Genomic DNA, 19,008 nt, shown 5'->3' on the forward strand with positions numbered 1-19,008 from the left:
CAACAGATTATTTTTCTAAGTGGGTGGAGGCGTTCCCACTAAAAACTAAAACTGCTGCTGAAGTGGGACAACACCTTTGCTCGATGATATATAGACATGGATGTCCCAAAAGAATCCTGTCTGACCAAGGCAAAGAGTTTGTGAATCAAGTAGGTGTACTTTAAAAAATATCATTGTAGTAGAAATGCTTTAAGAGTTATGTTGCTACCTTCATTATTTTTTGAAACATTCTTCTTTTTACAGCTCAACATTGGGCTTTGTACACTTCTGGGAATAGAAAGGAGTGTGACAGCTGCGTATCATCCACAAACGAATGGGCTTGATGAGAAAACTAACGACAACATAAAGCGGCAAGTTTAATTTGTATTTCTGATCGTCCCTTCACTGTATATCTTTGTACCTGTGTTTAAATAAACTGTGATTTATTACACTACACCAATGTCTTGACAAGTGACTGACTGGGTGGACTAATATCTGGAACATGCAAGTGGTTAAGCTTAGGACATACTTCTCCTGAGTATGGGGCTCGTAGCATGACTGTTTTCTAGAGATCTGTAAATGTGGTGTTAAGTAAACTTGTTGTTTTTTATTAATATATATATATATATATATATATATATATATATATATATATATATATATATATATATATATTTTTTTTTTTTTTTGTCACTCTAGAGCTCTAATGAAAGTGGTCAATGATAAGCAGGATGATTGGGATCTGTATTTGGAACCTACGTTATTTTCTTTGCGTTCCAAAATGCAAACCACCACAAAATTTTCACCGTTTCAATTGATGTATGGAAGGGAGGCAGTTTTCCCCGCCGAAGTTCCTGTTGAAATGCCGGTTAGTTTATGTACAACTATGCTGCAAATCTGTGCTCACATACTCAAACATATGACTTTCAATGGAGTGGACATGATTTAAGGCTGCAGGTATTTTCGATAAATTTAGAGGCTGTTCTCTTCCTAGAGTTAGGAAGTCAATACGGCTGTATGTGCCCTTGTGCACCTGCATTTCTGTATTTTCATTACGGTTTTTTTTTAACACTTTTAGGGTATTATATGTATTTGCAATTTTGTTTTTTTATGGCTTGATTAATATATATATATATATTGTCTTTTTATTGTCTTTTTTGTTAGCTTTCACAGATCATTCTGCCACATGAGACTAGTTATGTTTCCTTCATGGAGGAGAAGAAAGCTGCAATGGAGATGGTGAAAGCAGCCACGATGGAAAATATCTCCAAGTCTCAGACTAGACAAAAGGAAGCCCATGATAAAAAAATACAGAAAAAGTATAAAACCTTAATTTATACCATTGGGCAAGAGGTAATGCTGTTCAACAAGAGGAAACAAGGCAGGAAAGGTGGAAGGATAGAACCAGACTTCAATGGCCCTTTCACAATAGAGGCAATATCTGGGAAGCTGGTCACATTGTTGAATTCTGATGGAGTTTCTCTAAAGACCAAATACAATGTTGACCACCTAAAGCCTTTCCTGAGGCCAAAAAATGAGGACAAGGAAGGTGATGATCATTCTATGGAGACGCCTAAAGGACACAGCATTACTAAGAACGCTCCACAGAGTTATGCTGCAGAAGTACAGAAAGTGATGGTCACTATTGAGGTACAAGCAAACACAGTATCTGCATAACATATAAATAAATATATAATTTCATGGTTTTCTCTCCCCAACATTTTGTCACTCTGTTTAACCTCCATGCAGTATATGACTTTTTTATGGTGTGTGCGTGTGTGTGTGCGTGTGTGTGTGTGTGTGTGTGTGTGTGTGTGTGTGTGTGTGTGTGTGTGTGTGTGTGTATATATATATTGAACGTCAATCTTGAATTTTAAGCCCTCAATAGACACTTCACGGAATGTCGTGCGCACCATAGAAGACAGAGGTAGTTTTACATAGTTTGACCCCGTTGGTCATATGTTAGGCCATGCCCTGTTGGTGTGGCCTTTATAGTTTGTGGTTAAAGTTGCCACTGTTTGGCATTGTTTTACTGCACTCTTGCTAGTTTGACCCCGTTGGTCATATGTTTGGCCATGCCTTGTTGGTGTGGCCTTTATAGTTTGTGGTTAAAGTTTCCACTGTTTGGCATACTTTTACTGCATTCCTTTGCTACTTGAACCACGTTGGTCAATTTAGGCTTTGACCTGTTGGTATTGCCTTTCCTATCATTTGGCCTTTCCGGCTTTTTCTAAAAATTGGCCAATCTTTGGCATTACTTTTTATCCAGTCCTTACAGGTTTTATAATCATGCTCCATTTTTTTTTTTCCATTGCCTCCCCAGTTAAAGTCTTATGGCAGAGAGAAGACGACAACTCACAGGAAGTTGTTGTAGGGCCTTACCCGCTGTATGTCTACTCATTTAAAACACTGCGTGCAACACAGTGGCTGGGAGATGAGGTAAGAGACTACTTCACTACTGGTGAAAAGGTATTCAAGTGAAATGTGTTCTTATAGGGTTTTTTTATTTTTATTTTTTTTAAAATACAGGTAATTGACGCATACCTACATCACCTAATTAAAAACCAGCAGGCAAGTGTGAGTTCTGTGAACTATGTGTGATTGTGGTTTCTTTATTCTTCAGCATGTTCATTTTTAATTTCATATTACACAGGAATCTGTCCGTCAAATTTGTGCAGTTGTTGCCAGTGCGTTGTTAGATGGGAAAATAGAAAAACTTGGAAAGGTGGGTTCTTTATGGTGGTTAAAGCTAAATGTAAGAAATGTATCACATCGATTACTAACTTCATTTTAACCATTTTGTGCAGAATATTCATCCCGAGAACATTTGGGTGTGTCCCGTAAATGTTGGGCAACACTGGATTTTAGTGGTATTTATTCTAAGTTTATCTTTCTTTACTCATGTTATTGGACTTCTGTCATGTATATCGATTTGCCACCTTATCTTTAAAGCAAAATCAGAATAACTATGCTACAGTCATAAAATGTATAAATCTTAATTAATACCTAACTTGTGTAACCTCTTCATCATAACAATGGACACAATTCTAAACCAAAAAATGTCTTGGTCAATCCGTGGCAGGTTTCAACCAAATGTGTATATAGATATTGATCTTTAACACAATAACCTTGCTGAGTTTATCTGTTCTATAGAGGCCAAATTGTGAATGTGAATTGTGTTTACCAAAAAATGTTACTTTTTTTTTTAGATTTTATGCATTAAAGAGCAGGTCATGTTTATTATGGACCCTATGGGAGCTGAAATTACTTATGCTTCCAAATTGCACAATAACTGGGGGTAAGTGTGCCTTGTGAAAAAGTAGTTTAATTAAACAATTCAAAAAAATTATGTGCACAATTTTATTTATTTATTTTTTTTTATTATTCTAGTTTGTTCCTGCGTATGGTCACACGCAAAGATCAGGGTGTCCAATGGAAAATATATGTTCTAAACCACAACAAACAACAGGACACCAGTAGTTGTGGAGTTATTATTTTGATGGTAATTGTTTGCACGCATTATTTATTTTAGTCATGAATTAAATGTTAACCACTTGACGACTGCCTCACGCCGATGTACGTCGGCAAGGTGGCACGGACAGGCAAAATCACGTACAGGGTACGTGATTTGCCTTCCGCGGGTGGGGGGTCCGATCGGTCCCCCCCCGGTGCCCGAGGCGGTCGCCATTTCTTCCCGGGTGATGAGAGGTGAGGGGGAGGCCATCCATTGTTGGCCACCCCCTCCCGATCGCTCCCGGCGAATGAAAATGCTTCCTTTCCCTCTGTAATGTAAACAGAGGGAAAGGAAGTGATGTCATCTCTCCTCGAGCGGTCTTTTCGTCGCCGCGCCGAGGAGAGAAGACATCCAAGTAAGTCTGCACAACACTACACATTCAGTAGAACACGCCAGGCACACTTGTCACCCCCCATCACCCCCCGATCACCCCCTGATCACCCCCCTGTACCCCCTGTCACTCTGACACCAATAGCATTTTTTTTTTTTTTTTGCATTGGTGTCAGTTTGTGTCAGTTAAAAGTTTTAGGGCAGTTAGGTTAGCCCCCTTTAGGTCTAGGGTACCCCCCTTAGGTCCAGGGTACCCCCCTAACCCCCCCTAATAAAAGTTAACCCCTTGATTACCCCCCGTCACCAGTGTCGCTAAGCGATCGTTTTTCTGATCGCTGTATTAGTGACACAGGTGACGCTAGTTAGGGAGGTAAGTATATAGGTTCGCTGTCAGTGTTTTATAGCGACAGGGACCCCCATATACTACCTGCTAAAGGTTTTAACCCCCTGATTGCCCCCTAGTTAACCCTTTCACCAGCGATCACCGTATAAGTGTTACGGGTGACGCTGGTTAGCTAGTTTGTTTTTTGTAGTTTATTACAGTTTATTACAGTTTATTATAGTTTTAGGGCACCCGCCGTTTATTACCCTATAAAGGTTTAACCCCCTAATTGCCCGGCGGTGATAGAAGTTAAGTTTTTAGGATCAGATAAGGTCTGCGTCGCCCCAGGCAGCGTCAGGTTAGCGCCAGTACAGCTAAAACCCACGCACGCAGCATACACCTCCCTTAGTGCTATAGTATCTGAACGGATCGATATCTGATCCAATCAGATCTATACTCCCCAGCAGTTTAGGGTTCCCTGAAACGCAGTGTTAGCGGGATCAGCCCAGATACCTGCTAGCACCTGCATTTTGCTCCTCGGCCCAGCCCTGCCCAGCCCACCCAAGTGCAGTATCGATCGATTACTGACACTTACAAAACACTAAGCACACATAACTGCAGCGGTCGCAGAGTCAGGCCTGATCCCTGCGATCGCTAACAGTTTTTTGGTAGCGTTTTGATACAGTCGCCAACAGTCAGGAGCTTTTTTGCCTGTGAGTCTCACTAGTGTACCCCTAAATTTAGAGGCCAAAATGGCAAATCCAAGGTACACTAGTGAAGAGGCCTACAGGATTCTGAGCATGACAGATAGTGAAGAGGAAGTCACTCATCTGTCAAGTTCAGGCTCAGAATACGAACCTGTAGAGGACAGCGGCTCCATGACAGATAGCTCTGACGAGAGAGTTGTGGTCCCTGCTAGGGTCAGAAGTACCAGACCCCGAACTTATGCTGTCCTTGAAGTGCAAGAACCGCAGGGCTCTCGTATGGAGCAGAGCAGTACTAGCGCCGCTATTCCTTCTGGTGAACTGGCAAGCACCAGCGGCCTAGTACACCCTGGTCGTACATCCAGCACTGCAGTATCACGTGGTGACGTGGCGAGTCCCATAAGTGCAGTTCAAGCTGGCGAGGTGGCAAGCAGTAGTAGTGTCCCGCTGCCACCAAGAAGACAAAAAGACAGGCCCGTCGTGCCCATAGTGCCCTTCCTGCTGCATTGGCCAATCCGAATTGGGAACCTTCCACTTCTGCAGCACCCGTACTTCCCCCTTTCACTGGCCAACCCGGAATTCAGGTGGAAACAGTTGACTTTATGCCACTGGATTTTTATTCACTGTTTTTCACCGAAGATCTCTATAGATCTATTGTGGACCAAAGCAATTTGTACGCTGGTCAACACATCGCCGCTAATCCCCAGTCCTCCCTTGCCAGAGATTGGAGACCAATTACGGTCTCCGAATTTAAGACCTTTCTGGGCCTTTCCCTCCTCATGGGGTTGAATAAAAAGAGTAAGTTGCGGTCATATTGGTCCACTGACCCAATTTACCATTCACCCTTGTTCTCTGCTTCCATGACCAGGGCACGATACGAGCAGATTTTGCGGTTCATGCACTTCAACGACAATGAACTCTGTCGTCCTCGTGGAGACCCTGCATACGATCGGCTCTACAAAATTCGGCCCCTCGTAAACCACTTCAACCAACGTTTTGCAGACTTGTTTACCCCCCATCAAGTTGTCTGCGTTGATGAGTCCCTGATTAAGTTTTCTGGCCGCTTGTCATTCAAACAGTACCTTCCCAGCAAGCGTGCCAGATACGGGGTCAAGATGTATAAGCTCTGTGACAGGGCCACAGGCTATACATGTAGATTTATGGTTTACGAGGGAAGAGATAGTCACGTAGAGCCGACAAACTGCCCTGACTACATAGGAAGCGCTGGCAAGATAGTGTGGGACTTGGTGTCACCCTTATTCGGAAAGGGGTACCACTTGTACGTGGACAATTATTATACGAGCGTGCCACTTTTTAGTCACTTGTTTGATCAGCAGATTGGAGCATGTGGCACCGTGCGACCTAATCGCCGGGGCTTTCCCCAGCGGCTTGTAGATTCCCGTCTTAGGCTGGGGGAGAGAGCCTGCTTGAAGTATAATAATTTGCTCGCTATGAAGTGGAGGGATAAGAAGAATGTTTTCGTTCTCACCTCCCTTCATGCAGACACGACGACCCAAATTTCTACGGCGACTGGTGTTGTGGAGAAACCCCTCTGTGTCCACGAATACAACCTTAATATGGGAGGGGTGGACCTCAACGACCAGTTGTTGGCGCCGTACTTAGTTGCCCGTAAGGCCAGACGCTGGTACAAAAAAGTGTCTGTATACTTATTTCAATTGGCTTTGCTGAATGCTCATGTGCTATACAGAGCTTCAGGACAGACTGGATCCTTCCTTAAAAATTCCAGGAAGAGATCGTCAGAGCCCTTCTGTTTCCAGACGGTGCTCTACCTCACCTTCCCCAACCAAATGCAGTAAGCCGGCTGCATGAGCGGCATTTTATTTATGCCATCCCGAGTACCCCTACCCAACGAGCCCCCCAAAAAAGATGTCGTGTCTGCAGCAAGCGCGGATTTAGGCGTGACACCCGGACTTATTGTCCCTCCTGTCCTGGCAATCCTGGTCTTTGCATGGGTGAATGCTTTGAACGCTACCATACATTAGTTGAGTATTAGCGTAGGGTTCAGCACTGCACAGACTAGGCACACTAACACAGGGTCTCCCAAGATGCCATTGCATTTTGAGAGACCCAAACCTGGAACAAAAGTTACAAAAGTTAAAAGTTACTAAAAAAAAGTGTAAAAAAATAAAATAAAAAAAAATTAAAAAAAATAAAAACACAAAAAAAATATAAAATAAAAAAAACAAAAATAGTTGTTGTTTTATTGTTCTCTCTCTCTCTATTCTCTCTCTATTGTTCTTCTCTTTTTTACTCTATTCTATTCTGCAATGTTTTATTGTTATTATGTTTTACCATGTTTCCTTTTCAGATTTTTCATACTTTACCGTTTACTGTGTTTTGTTGGTAACCATTTTATTGTTTTCAGGTACGCCATTCAGTTGCAGCGCGGATTTATTTATCTTGACAGCAACAGCGTTTGCTCCCACGATATATAAAGCCGTGACTCCAACGCTGTCGGAGGTGATTTCACAACCACAGTTACATACTTCAGCATATATGCCGAAGCGTGGGGGCAGAAGTGGGTGGAGGAGCGATTTGCTCCTGCCTTTTGCAGGAGGATGCCCCCATGCTTCGGCATATATATATTTTAGGCACAGGTTGCGTTAAATGTTTTATTTTTTACTATTTTTTTTTTTGTATTTGCTTTGCAGGTATGGTAAGTCTTACTGTTATACTGTAATGTTGCTTTGTTTTATTGTTAACCATCATTTGCTTAGCAGGTACGCCATTCAGTTGCAGCGCGGATTTATTTATCTTGACAGCAACAGCGTTTGCTCCCACGATATATAAAGCCGTGACTCCAACGCTGTCGGAGGTGATTTCACCACCACAGTTACATACTTCAGCATATATGCCGAAGCGTGGGGGCAGCAGTGGGTGGAGGAGCAATTTGCTCCTGCCTTTTGCGGGAGGATGCCCCCATGCTTCGGCATATATAAATGGTGCATGTATGCCCATCATTAGAAGTGGGTGGATGAAGGGAGGTATTCTAATGGTGGGCATACCCACCGATCAATATCTTTTTTTCGTTCAGCCCACAGGCTGCATGAAAAAAAAGTTTACAATATATGCCTAACAAGGACCAGCAACGTACTGGTATGTTGCTGGACTTTGAGTGGTTATACCAGAATGATGCCTGCAGGTTTAGGTATCATCTTGGTATCATTCTTTTCAGCCAGCGGTCGGCTTTCATGTAAAAGCAATCCTAGCGGCTAATTAGCCTCTAGACTGCTTTTGCAAGCAGTGGGAGGGAATGCCCCCCCTCCCCCACCGTCTTCCATGTTTTTCTCTGGCTTTCCTGTCCCAACAGGGAACCTGAAAATGCAGCCGGTGATTCAGCCAGCTGACCATAGAGCTGATCAGAGACCAGAATGGCTCCAAACATCTCTATGGCCTAAGAAACCGGAAGCTACGAGCATTTCACGACTTAGATTTCGCCGAATGTAAACAGCGCCATTGGGAAATTGGGAAAGCATTTTATCACACCGATCTTGGTGTGGTCAGATGCTTTGAGGGCAGAGGAGAGATCTAGGGTCTAATAGAGCCCAATTTTTTAAAAAAAAGAGTACCTGTCACTACCTGTTGCTATCATAGGGGATATTTACATTCCCTGAGATAACAATAAAATTAATTAAAAAAAAATAAAAATGAAAGGAACAGTTTAAAAATAAGATAAAAAAGCAAAAAAATAATAAAGAAAAAAAAAAGCACCCCTGTCCCCCCCTGCTCTCGCGCAAAGGCGAACGCAAGCGTCGGTCTGGCGTCAAATGTAAACAGCAATTGCACCATGCATGTGAGGTATCACCGCGAAGGACAGAACGAGGGCAGTAATTTTAGCAGTAGACCTCCTCTGTAAATCTAAAGTGGTAACCTGTAAAGGCTTTTAAAGGCTTTTAAAAATGTATTTATTTTGTCGCCACTGCGCGTTTGTGCGCAATTTTAAAGCATGTCATGTTTGGTATCCATGTACTCGGCCTAAGATCATCTTTTTTATTTCATCAAACATTTGGGCAATATAGTGTGTTTTAGTGCATTAAAATTTTAAAAAGTGTGTTTTTTCCCCAAAAAATGCGTTTGAAAAATCGCTGCGCAAATACTGTGTGAAAAAAAAAATATGAAACACCCACCATTTTAATCTGTAGGGCATTTGCTTTAAAAAAAAAATATAATGTTTGGGGGTTCAAAGTAATTTTCTTGCAAAAAAAAAATATTTTTTTCATGTAATCAAAAAGTGTCAGAAAAGGCTTTGTCTTCAAGTGGTTAGAAGAGTGGGTGATGTGTGACATAAGCTTCTAAATGTTGTGCATAAAATGCCAGGACAGTTCAAACCCCCCCCAAATGACCCCATTTTGAAAAGTAGACACCCCAAGCTATTTGCTGAGAGGCATGTCAAGTCCATGGAATATTTTATATTGTGACACAAGTTGCGGGAAAGAGACAAATCTTTTTTTTTTTTTTTTGCACAAAGATGTCACTAAATGATATATTGCTCAAACATGCCATGGGAATATGTGAAATTATACCCCAAAATACATTCTGTTGCTTCTCCTGAGTATGGGGATACCACATGTGTGGGACTTTTTGGGAGCCTAGCCGCGCACGGGACCCCGAAAACCAAGCCCCGCCTTCAGGCTTTCTAAGGGCGTAAATTTTTGATTTCACTCTTCACTGCCTAGCACAGTTTCGGAGGCCATGGAATGCCCAGATGGCACAACCCCCCCCCAAATGACCCCATTTTGGAAAATAGACACCCCAAGCTATTTGCTGAGAGGTATAGTGAGTATTTTGCAGACCTCACTTTTTGTCACAAACTTTCGAAAATTGAAAAAAGAAAAAAAAAATACATTTTTCTTGTCTTTCTTCATTTTCAAAAACAAATGAGAGCTGCAAAATACTCACCATGCCTCTCAGCAAATAGCTTGGGGTGTCTACTTTCCAAAATGGGGTCATTGGGGGGGGGGTTTTGCCATCTTGGCATTTTATGGCCTTCAAAACTGTGATAGGTAGTGAGGAGTGGAATCACAACTTAACGCCCTTAGAAATCCTGAAGCCGGTGCTTGGTTTTCGGGGCCCCGTATGCGGCTAGGCTCCCAAAAAGTCCCACACATGTGGTATCCCCATACTCAGGAGAAGCAGCAGAATATATTTTGGGGTGTAATTCCACATATGCCCATGGCATGTTTGAGCAATATATCATTTAGTGACAACTTTGTGCAAAAAAAAAAAAATTGTCACTTTCCCGCAACTTGTGTCAAAAAATAAAATATTCCATGGACTCAACATGCCTCTCAGCAAATAGTTTGGGGTGTCTACTTTCCAAAATGGGGTCATTTGGGGGGGTTTTGTGCCATCTTGGCATTTTATGGCCTTCAAAACTGTGATAGGTAGTGAGGAGTCAAATCACAACATTATGCCCTTAGAAATCCTGAAGGCGGTGCTTGGTTTTCGGGGCCCCGTATGCGGCTAGGCTCCCAAAAAGTCCCACACATGTGGTATCCCCATACTCAGGAGAAGCAGCTAAATGTATTTTGGGGTGCAATTCCACATATGCCCATGGCCTGTGTGAGAAATATATCATTTAGTGACAACTTTTTGTAAATATTTTTTTTTTTTGTCATTATTCAATCACTTGGGACAAAAAAAATAAATATTCAATGGGTTCTACATGCCTCTCAGCAATTTCCTTGGGGTGTCTACTTTCCAAAATGGGGTCATTTGGGGGGGTTTTGTACTGCCCTGCCATTTTAGCACCTCATGAAATGACATAGGCAGTCATAAACTAAAAGCTGTGTAAATTCCAGAAAATGTACCCTAGTTTGTAGACGCTATAACTTTTGCGCAAACCAATAAATATACGCTTATTAACTTTTTTTTTACCAAAGACATGTGGCCGAATAAATTTTGGCCTAAATGTATGACTAAAATTGAGTTTATTGGATTTTTTTTATAACAAAAAGTAGAAAATATCATTTTTTTTCAAAATTTTCGGTCTTTTTCCGTTTATAGCGCAAAAAATAAAAACGGCAGAGGTGATCAAATACCATCAAAAGAAAGCTCTATTTGTGGGAAGAAAAGGACGCAAATTTCGTTTGGGTACAGCATTGCATGACCGCGCAATTAGCAGTTAAAGCGACGCAGTGCCAAATTGGAAAAAGACCTCTGGTCCTTAGGCAGCATAATGGTCCGGGGCTCAAGTGGTTAAAGTGTGAACCCCAAAAAATAATACATATCTCGATCCTCCAAAGCAGATTACACTGCACAGTGCGCGTGCTTTTATCTGCTCCCCTCAAAACTTTAAAAAGGTCCCTGATTCTGTCAGGGACCTTTTTGATGTATGCCATCTCTGCTCTGAACACAAAGTAAGGGCTGCTCTATTAGAGGCTGTCATAGCACACTAAGTAAGTGGATTTAAGGTATCATTCTAGATACCAAATCTGAGCTGTGTTCAGGCTAGTCACATGACTTCCGGCCGCTTTACATCTCCGAGACGATTCTGTGGAGGAGCTGAGCGGACACGTGAGCTCCCCGTCTGACGGCAGAGGTCTCGAGATCACGGCTCCTCCACCATAAGACTTCAATCGGAGATAAAAAGTAGCCGTGAGTAATGTGACCAACCTGAAGACAGCATAAATTTACTTTTTAATACTTTTTAGAATTATCAATTTTTCAAAATATATATATATATATATATATATATATATATATATATAATTTTTTTTTTTTTTCTGTATAATATGTGTTATACAAAAAAACGTTTTTATAAACTTTTAATGTTTTGTAGTTTGCAAAGGAGTATCTACAAAGTAGAACTATAAGCAATGTGAAGACCTCGCCAGAAGCAATATTGGATGCACGACTTCAAATAGCATGCACCCTACTGGAGTATAAAGGTCAGTCATATCACTAAGTCCATGAAAACTTTGCAAAATCAACAAAGATTCAATCACATCGTGTAAAATGTATTTATTTAGAAATAATGTTTGCTTGACATTTTAACATATTCTGAAACCTGTTTACAAAATTTACACATTTATTTTAGATCATCATGACTGAGCGGGAATAGGAGTGGGATAACTTTGAGCAAGGAACCAAGGAAACATGAAATGTGAAATCCTAAGTTGAGTAACTGTTTAGTATAATTAATGAATACATATTGTACATGATATTTGTAGGCATATTTTTGGAAGCTATGAGTTGGGTTGTATGTGCAGTTTTTCCTGTTTTGTAAAGTATTGGTACAAGTCAAAATCTCAACTGAAGCACACAGGTTTTGTGTGGTGTTTTGTTCCTTGTGCTGGGGGAAGATGCTGCGTACACTGTTTAGGAACAGTATTGCCGCGTACACACGGGCGGACTTTTAGACCGGACTGGTCCGACAGACTTTCCAGCGGACTTTTGACGGACTTGCGACTGACTTTTTAACGAACAGACTTGCCTACAAACAATGACAGCAAAGTGCGATGGATTCATACGTGATGACGTACAACGGACTAAAATAAGGAAGTTGATAGCCAGTAGCCAATAGCTGCCCTAGCGTTTGTTTTTGTCTGTCGGACTAGCATACAGACGAGCGGATTTCTGGGTCCGGCGGAGTTACGACGTAAAGATTTGAAGCATGTTCCAAATCAAAAGTCCGGCAGATTTGCGACTGGAAAAGTCCGCTGAAGGCCCGGTGAAGCCCACACACGATCGGATTGTCCGCCGGATTTGGTCCGTTGGACCTGTCCGGTCAAAGTCCCACAGTGTGTACACTGGATAAGGCTGCAAAGGTGCAAGGTCTGGTGTCTAGGAGGACTAGAAGGCATTGCACCCTTCCTATCTTGGCCAGAACTAGTTAGTGGATGTCTGTTGTAAAGGAGCTGGCTGGATATGCTTCTACTTTGAACAGAGTTTGAGATGCAGTCTCTGATCTTTACTTGGATATTAGTCACCTTTTTTGTGTTCAGTAAGGGAGAGATGTAGGAAGTTGCTGTGTTTGGCTTGCACTTCCTGCATGCTCTACATATTGAATCTGAAGAGAGGGAAAGGGCAGATTTAGATATTTACCAAAGGAGTAGCTTGGTGATGATATTTGTAGGCATATTTGAGGAATCCTATGAGTTGGGTTGTCAGTGGCTTAGAAGTCTGGTCAAACCCCTGTAGGCTGAGCTGAAGATTTGAATGAGCGGTGTGACACGCTCATGAATAAGTATAAATATGCCCTAACAAAAGGCAAAGGGCCAAAGCCAGTAAGCATAAGTAGAACATGTGCCACTGTTAGAAAAAAGGGGATACTAAATAGTAACCCAAAAAATAAATCGGACTTTGTAGGCATGGAAACAAAGGAGAAGGTAAAACAACTATTGAATCCAAAAATATTTATTGAAAAAAAAACATACAATAATTCATGAAAAGTGTTCAAAAAAGATAAAAACGTGAATCAAATGATACAATTTGTACATTGAGCCCTTATGTGTCATGCTTTAGACGCATGACACATTTGATTCATGTTTTTATATTTTTTGAACACGTTTCATGAATTTATTTATTTTTTTAAATATTTTTGGATTCAACAATAGTTGTTTTACCTTCTCCATTTTTTCCATGCCAACAAGTCAAATTTTTTTTTTTTTTTTTGGTTCACTATTTAGTAACCCCTTTTTTCTCATGTTTACGGATGTGGTGACCTGAGTGCTTCTTCTTTCCTTATTCTATGTGCCACTGTTAATTCCCACAATCAGGAATCTGAGGATTTTATCAACTCAAATGGCCGAGTTGAGTCCGATACAAGGAATGCCCTCTCCCTATGATCTCCAGGAGATGCGTGTATTTATTTAGTTAAGGTGGGGCTCACTAGAGAGGAAATGGATGGCATTCCTATACCAGCATTGCTTAAGCGGAAGCAAGTGGTTGGGAATGGTAGATTCACTCACATAAAATTTTTATGCTGTCCTAAAATGGTGCACTTTGCTAAAATGTACCATACTGAGAACACTTGCATGTCTCTACACAAGCCTGCTATTGAGCAGGCCTGTGTTAGGAGAGACATGCAAGTTTATTAGTTGCGTTGGAAGTCTATGCCTTTTTGTTGAAAGTGTTTCAAGACAACAGTGGGCACCCTACAATAGTTTAGCATTAACCAATGAGCAGATAGAGAAATGTGAGCTATTTTTTTGGCTCAATTGTAAGGAACATATAATCTGCTTTGTCTTTTACTCTTTTCAGGTACTGAGCATCGCGAGGTGGAAGAGCAGATGACCATGGAAGATGCGAGGAGGAAGACCAGAAGAGAGCCAGAAGAAGATGTGGCTGTTTTCCGGATTGTGCCCGAATTGTAGTGGACTTTCATCTGAGTGTTTCCTTATGACCAATGGGACTTTCTTTCCACAAACTGCCAAAGACATAGTTAACCCTTCTCAAAAATAATGTGGCAGCCTTCCAGGGACAACAAAACCAAAGTCTGATCGCCTAGAAGATACAGGGGTCGAAAGGGAATTTTTTCCTCCCATTTACAATACGGGGGGTTTATTGTGCCCTTTCCTGGATGCGTTGGAAATTCTTTGTGCTTTTATAATAATTATTGTTTTCCCTTTAACTAGTTTGTATAATAAAAGAGAAATGTATTTCTAATTACTGATTGAGTATGGTTATTAGGGGGGTTTTGGCTGTAATGACTTTCAATATTTAGTATATCATATAATAGCGGTTTCTGTAGGAGATACCCAGCTGGGGTATTGGATTACTTGACTAGAAAACAAAAACGTATTCATAACAATGTTTGTAAAATAACAAATTCTGAAAACCTGATTAGAAATGCAAAAGGGGGTGTTTGATTGCGGTGTAGCTCTACATGGAAGGCAATAAATTTCCATGTTTTATTGACAAAGCTTTGTCTCTCTGTGTGACAGGTGAAATGACACAGTGGATGATAGAAAGCCTCGTACACACAGTTCGATTGTTGGCAGGGGATTGTCTGTTGACAGACTGTCTGTCAACAGACAATCCCCTGCCGACAAACAAAATGTGTCCTAAAATATTAACGTTGGTACGTAAGTTTTGACAATTGTCAAATTTTTGGACTAAAAATGTTGGACGATAGGCTAGTAAATGTTAGTAATCTCACAAATCCATCACACAGGTCGAAAGTACAAACACGCATGCTCTGGAACAATGCTGACCTAACACGAAATTGGCAGAAGGGGGCCAAAGGATAGCGGGGTCAGGGGGATGCGGGGCTGTGTAGAGCATAGACAATTATAGCTGTAACAGCATGCTATCCTGCGTCTCAACTCTTACTCTTCCCAGCCGAGGCTGCAATGGGCACAGTGAGGCTGCAATCAGCCTCACTGTGCCCACTGCAGTCTCACATAGGGGCACTGATGAAGTTGTTGTTAATATTTATTGTAACATAATTCTTCATAAGACATTTACAATTTTTTAACTGAGATTTGTGAGGGCGTGTTTAGGGGTGGGGCACTGGTGGCAAATAAGCCTTGAGGCCTGGCTAGTAGCGCAGTACTTGAAATTTTTAACCCTGCCCTATAGAGTTACACAGAGCTCTGAGCGATTCTTACTACTGCGCCTTTCAAGGGTCAATAGATGTCCAGTACATGTCTTATTTATGCGCACAGACCAGCATATCCTCGTAATAAGATCACATATGTGTACACATGTGTGATCTCAGATATGTGACACTTATATGTTACTGCCGCTGTATCCATCCCGCCAATACATGACCGCTGTATACATCCATCCATCCCGCCAATACATGACCGCTGTATACATCCATCCATCCCGCCAATACATGACCGCTATATACATCCATCCATCCCACCAATACATGACCGCTGTATACATCCATCCATCCCACCAATATATGACCGCTGTATACATCCATCCATCCCACCAATATATGACCGCTGTATACATCCATCCATCCCACCAATATATGACCGCTGTATAGATCCATCCATCTCACCAATATATGACCGCTGTATAGATCCATCCATCCCACCAATATATATGACCGCTGTATAGATCCATCCATCCCACCAATATATATTACCGCTGTATACATCCATCCATCCCACCAATATATATGACCGCTGTATACATCCATCCATCCCGCCAATATATATGACCGCTGTATACATCCATCCATCCCGCCAATATATATGACCGCTGTATACATCCATCCATCTCGCCAATATATATGACCGCTGTATACATCCATCCATCCCGCCAATATATATGACCGATGTATACATCCATCTATCCCACCAATATATGACCGCTGTATACATCCATCCATCCATCCCACCGATATATGACCTCTGTATACATCCATCCATCCCGCCAATATATATGACCGCTATATACATCCATCCCACCAATATATGAGTGCTGTACACATGCATCCATCCCGCCAATATATGTATCCCTGTTGCCATTCAGTGGTGCAGGAGTTAATGCATTGAGTGGTGAAGGGGTTAATGCATTGAGTGGTGAAGGAGTTCATGCACTGAGTGGTGAAGGAGTTAATGCATTGAGTGGTGAAGGAGTTAATGCATTGAGTGGTGAAGGAGTTAATGCATTGAGTGGTGAAGGAGTTAATGCATTGAGTGGTGAATCATTGTATTGTAATGAAATCACACGTAAAATTTGCAAATTCCGCCCTTAAACACGCCCCTTTGTAGAGTAGCACGAGCATCAGGAGTATCGGGACCGTGCGACGTAGCATCGGGAGCGTGTATTGTAAAGAGGTGTTTTAAGTGCGCAGGCGCGGGTGTATCATTTGGATATTTTCGGCTTGGTGGAGGCTTGGTACTGCGCAAGCGCTGCGCATGCGCAGTACGGTGGGGAACTTATCCGCCGAGGGAACTTTCTCGGCAAGACACCGGGATCTGGGGGTCCCCTTGTTAAAGGGGGCTTCCAGATTCCGATAAGCCCCCCGCCCGCAGACCCCCACAACCACCGGCCAGGGTTGTGGGGATGAGGCCCTTGTCCTCATCAACATGGGGACAAGGTGTTTTGGGGGGCTACCCCAAAGCACCCTCCCAATGTTGAGGGCATGTGGCCTGGTACGGTTCAGGAGGGGGGGCGCACTCTTGTCCCCCCCTCTTTTCCTGCGGCCTGCCAGGTTGCGTGCTCGGATAAGGGTCTGGTATGGATTTTTGAGGGGACCCCACGCTGTTTTTTTTTTTTGTAATTTTGGCCGGGGTTCCCCTTAATATCCATACCAGACCTGAAGGGCCTGGTATGGAATTTAGGGGGACTCCCACGTCTTTTTTTTTTTTTTTTTTTTTTTTTAATTTTGATTCGGGGTTCCCCTGTGGGGAATTCCCATGCCGTTTTTATCAATAAACTTCTATGTGTATTGTCGGCAATGCAATAGCCGCGAGTAGTTTTAAATGGGTTTTTTCCTTCGAAATGTCATTTTGCTGTCAGACTGTTCTAAACACAGGAAACATGCGCCCCTTTACAGGCATACTGTAGACACCCCCCAGCTACAAAATTTAAAGGGATATTACACTTTTATTGTTTGACTTTAAGCATTATTAAAATCACTGCTCCTGAAAAAACGGCCGTTTTTAAAACTTTTTTTTGCATTGATCCATGTCCCCTGGGGCAGGACCCAGGTCCCCAAACACTTTATGACAATAACTTGCATATTAGCCTTTAAAATTAGCACTTTTGATTATTCATGTTCGTGTCCCATAGACTTTAACGGTGTTCGCGCGTTCGAACAAACTTTTTTCCTGTTCGCATGTTCTGGTGCGAACCGAACAGGGGGGTGTTCGGCTCATCCCTAGTCTCTACCATCTTGGCACATCTAAAGAGGAAAATTTGTGCCCATTCTTCATTGCAAAATAGCTCAAGCTCTGTCAGATTGGATGAAGAGCATCTGTGAAAAGCAATTTCCAAGTCTCTCCACAGATTCTCAATTGGATTTAGGTCTGGACTTTCACTGGGCCATTCTAACACATGAATATGCTTTGATCTAAACTATTCCATTGTAGCTCTGGCTGTGTCAGGGAAATGCTGGCCAGCACATGCGCACTACGATTTATGTGATGTAAACGCCTATGCGCGTGTGCGTGCTCCTATTTAACATTGGCGCCAAATGGCATATATAAGGATGACAATTGCACTAGGGCCTTGTTGTCTGATCTGCAGTCTTCCCCTATATCCTGTGCCTTTCCTTGATCTTGTTGACCTGGCTTTCCTGACCATCCTAATTATTTCCAAATCTGACCCTGGCTTGTCCTGACTCTGATTCTTCTACATCTGCTTGATCTTCTGCTTCCAAACCTCTGCCTGAACTTTAACTATTCTTTGCCTGATATCTTTGATGTATCTGCCTTCCCGTGTATGACCTGGCTTGTCTTCTCAATCCCACCAGCCGCATAATCTCTGCATCCACAATACTACTGCATCCGCAGCATCCAGCACCTGCATCATCTCTGCATCTACAGTACACCTGCATCTGCAGCAGCTGGCACCTGCATCATCTCTGCATCCGCAGTACACCTGCATCCACCAGGTGCCTGCTTCCGCAGCCAACCAGCATCTGCTGCTACTGCCGTTACCTGCTTCTCCTATCTACCTACTAACGGAGAACACTGCAGGCACTCCTACCTCACCGTGCTTTCACGGCCACTGTTGCAAACTCAGTGGTCCTTGAAACAGGGCTGTACGAAAGGCCTTCCTCTGCTCGTCAGGCTCTATCTGAAGGGTTCACCCCAGTCTCAAGCCTTTTGCAGACTCTAACAGGTTTTCTTCTAAGATTGCCCTGTATTTAGCTCCATCCATCTTCCCATCAACTCTGAACAGCGTCCCTGCTGAAAAAAAGCATCCACACAACATGATGCTGCCACCACCATGTTTCACGGTGGGGATGGTGTGTTGAGGGTGATGTTCAGTGTTAGTTTTCTGCCACACAGCATTTTGCTTTTAGGCCAAACAGTTCAATTTTGGTCAAGTTTGACCAGAGCATCTTCTTACACATGTTTGCTGTGTCCCCCACATGGCTTCTCAAAAACTGCAAATGGGCTTTCTTTCAACAATGGCTTTCTTCTTGCCACTCTTCCATAAAGGCCATATGTGTGGAGTGCACAACTAATAGTTGTCCTGTGGACAGATTCATCCACCTGAGGTGT

The 19,008-nt window shown here is 42.4% G+C and overlaps 1 long non-coding RNA gene across 1 annotated transcript; it reads left to right on the forward strand.

The window, feature by feature from the left end:
• Window positions 1-3,374: 3,374 nt before the first annotated feature.
• On the forward strand, window positions 3,375-12,548 carry LOC141144768 (uncharacterized). Its single transcript, XR_012244462.1, has 3 exons — window positions 3,375-3,481; window positions 11,652-11,760; window positions 11,910-12,548. It is a non-coding gene; the product is annotated as an uncharacterized lncRNA (long non-coding RNA).
• Window positions 12,549-19,008: the final 6,460 nt, after the last annotated feature.

The sequence above is a fragment of the Aquarana catesbeiana genome, linkage group LG05, assembly GCF_042186555.1.
Source record: "Aquarana catesbeiana isolate 2022-GZ linkage group LG05, ASM4218655v1, whole genome shotgun sequence".
Taxonomy (NCBI): Eukaryota; Metazoa; Chordata; class Amphibia; order Anura; family Ranidae; genus Aquarana; species Aquarana catesbeiana.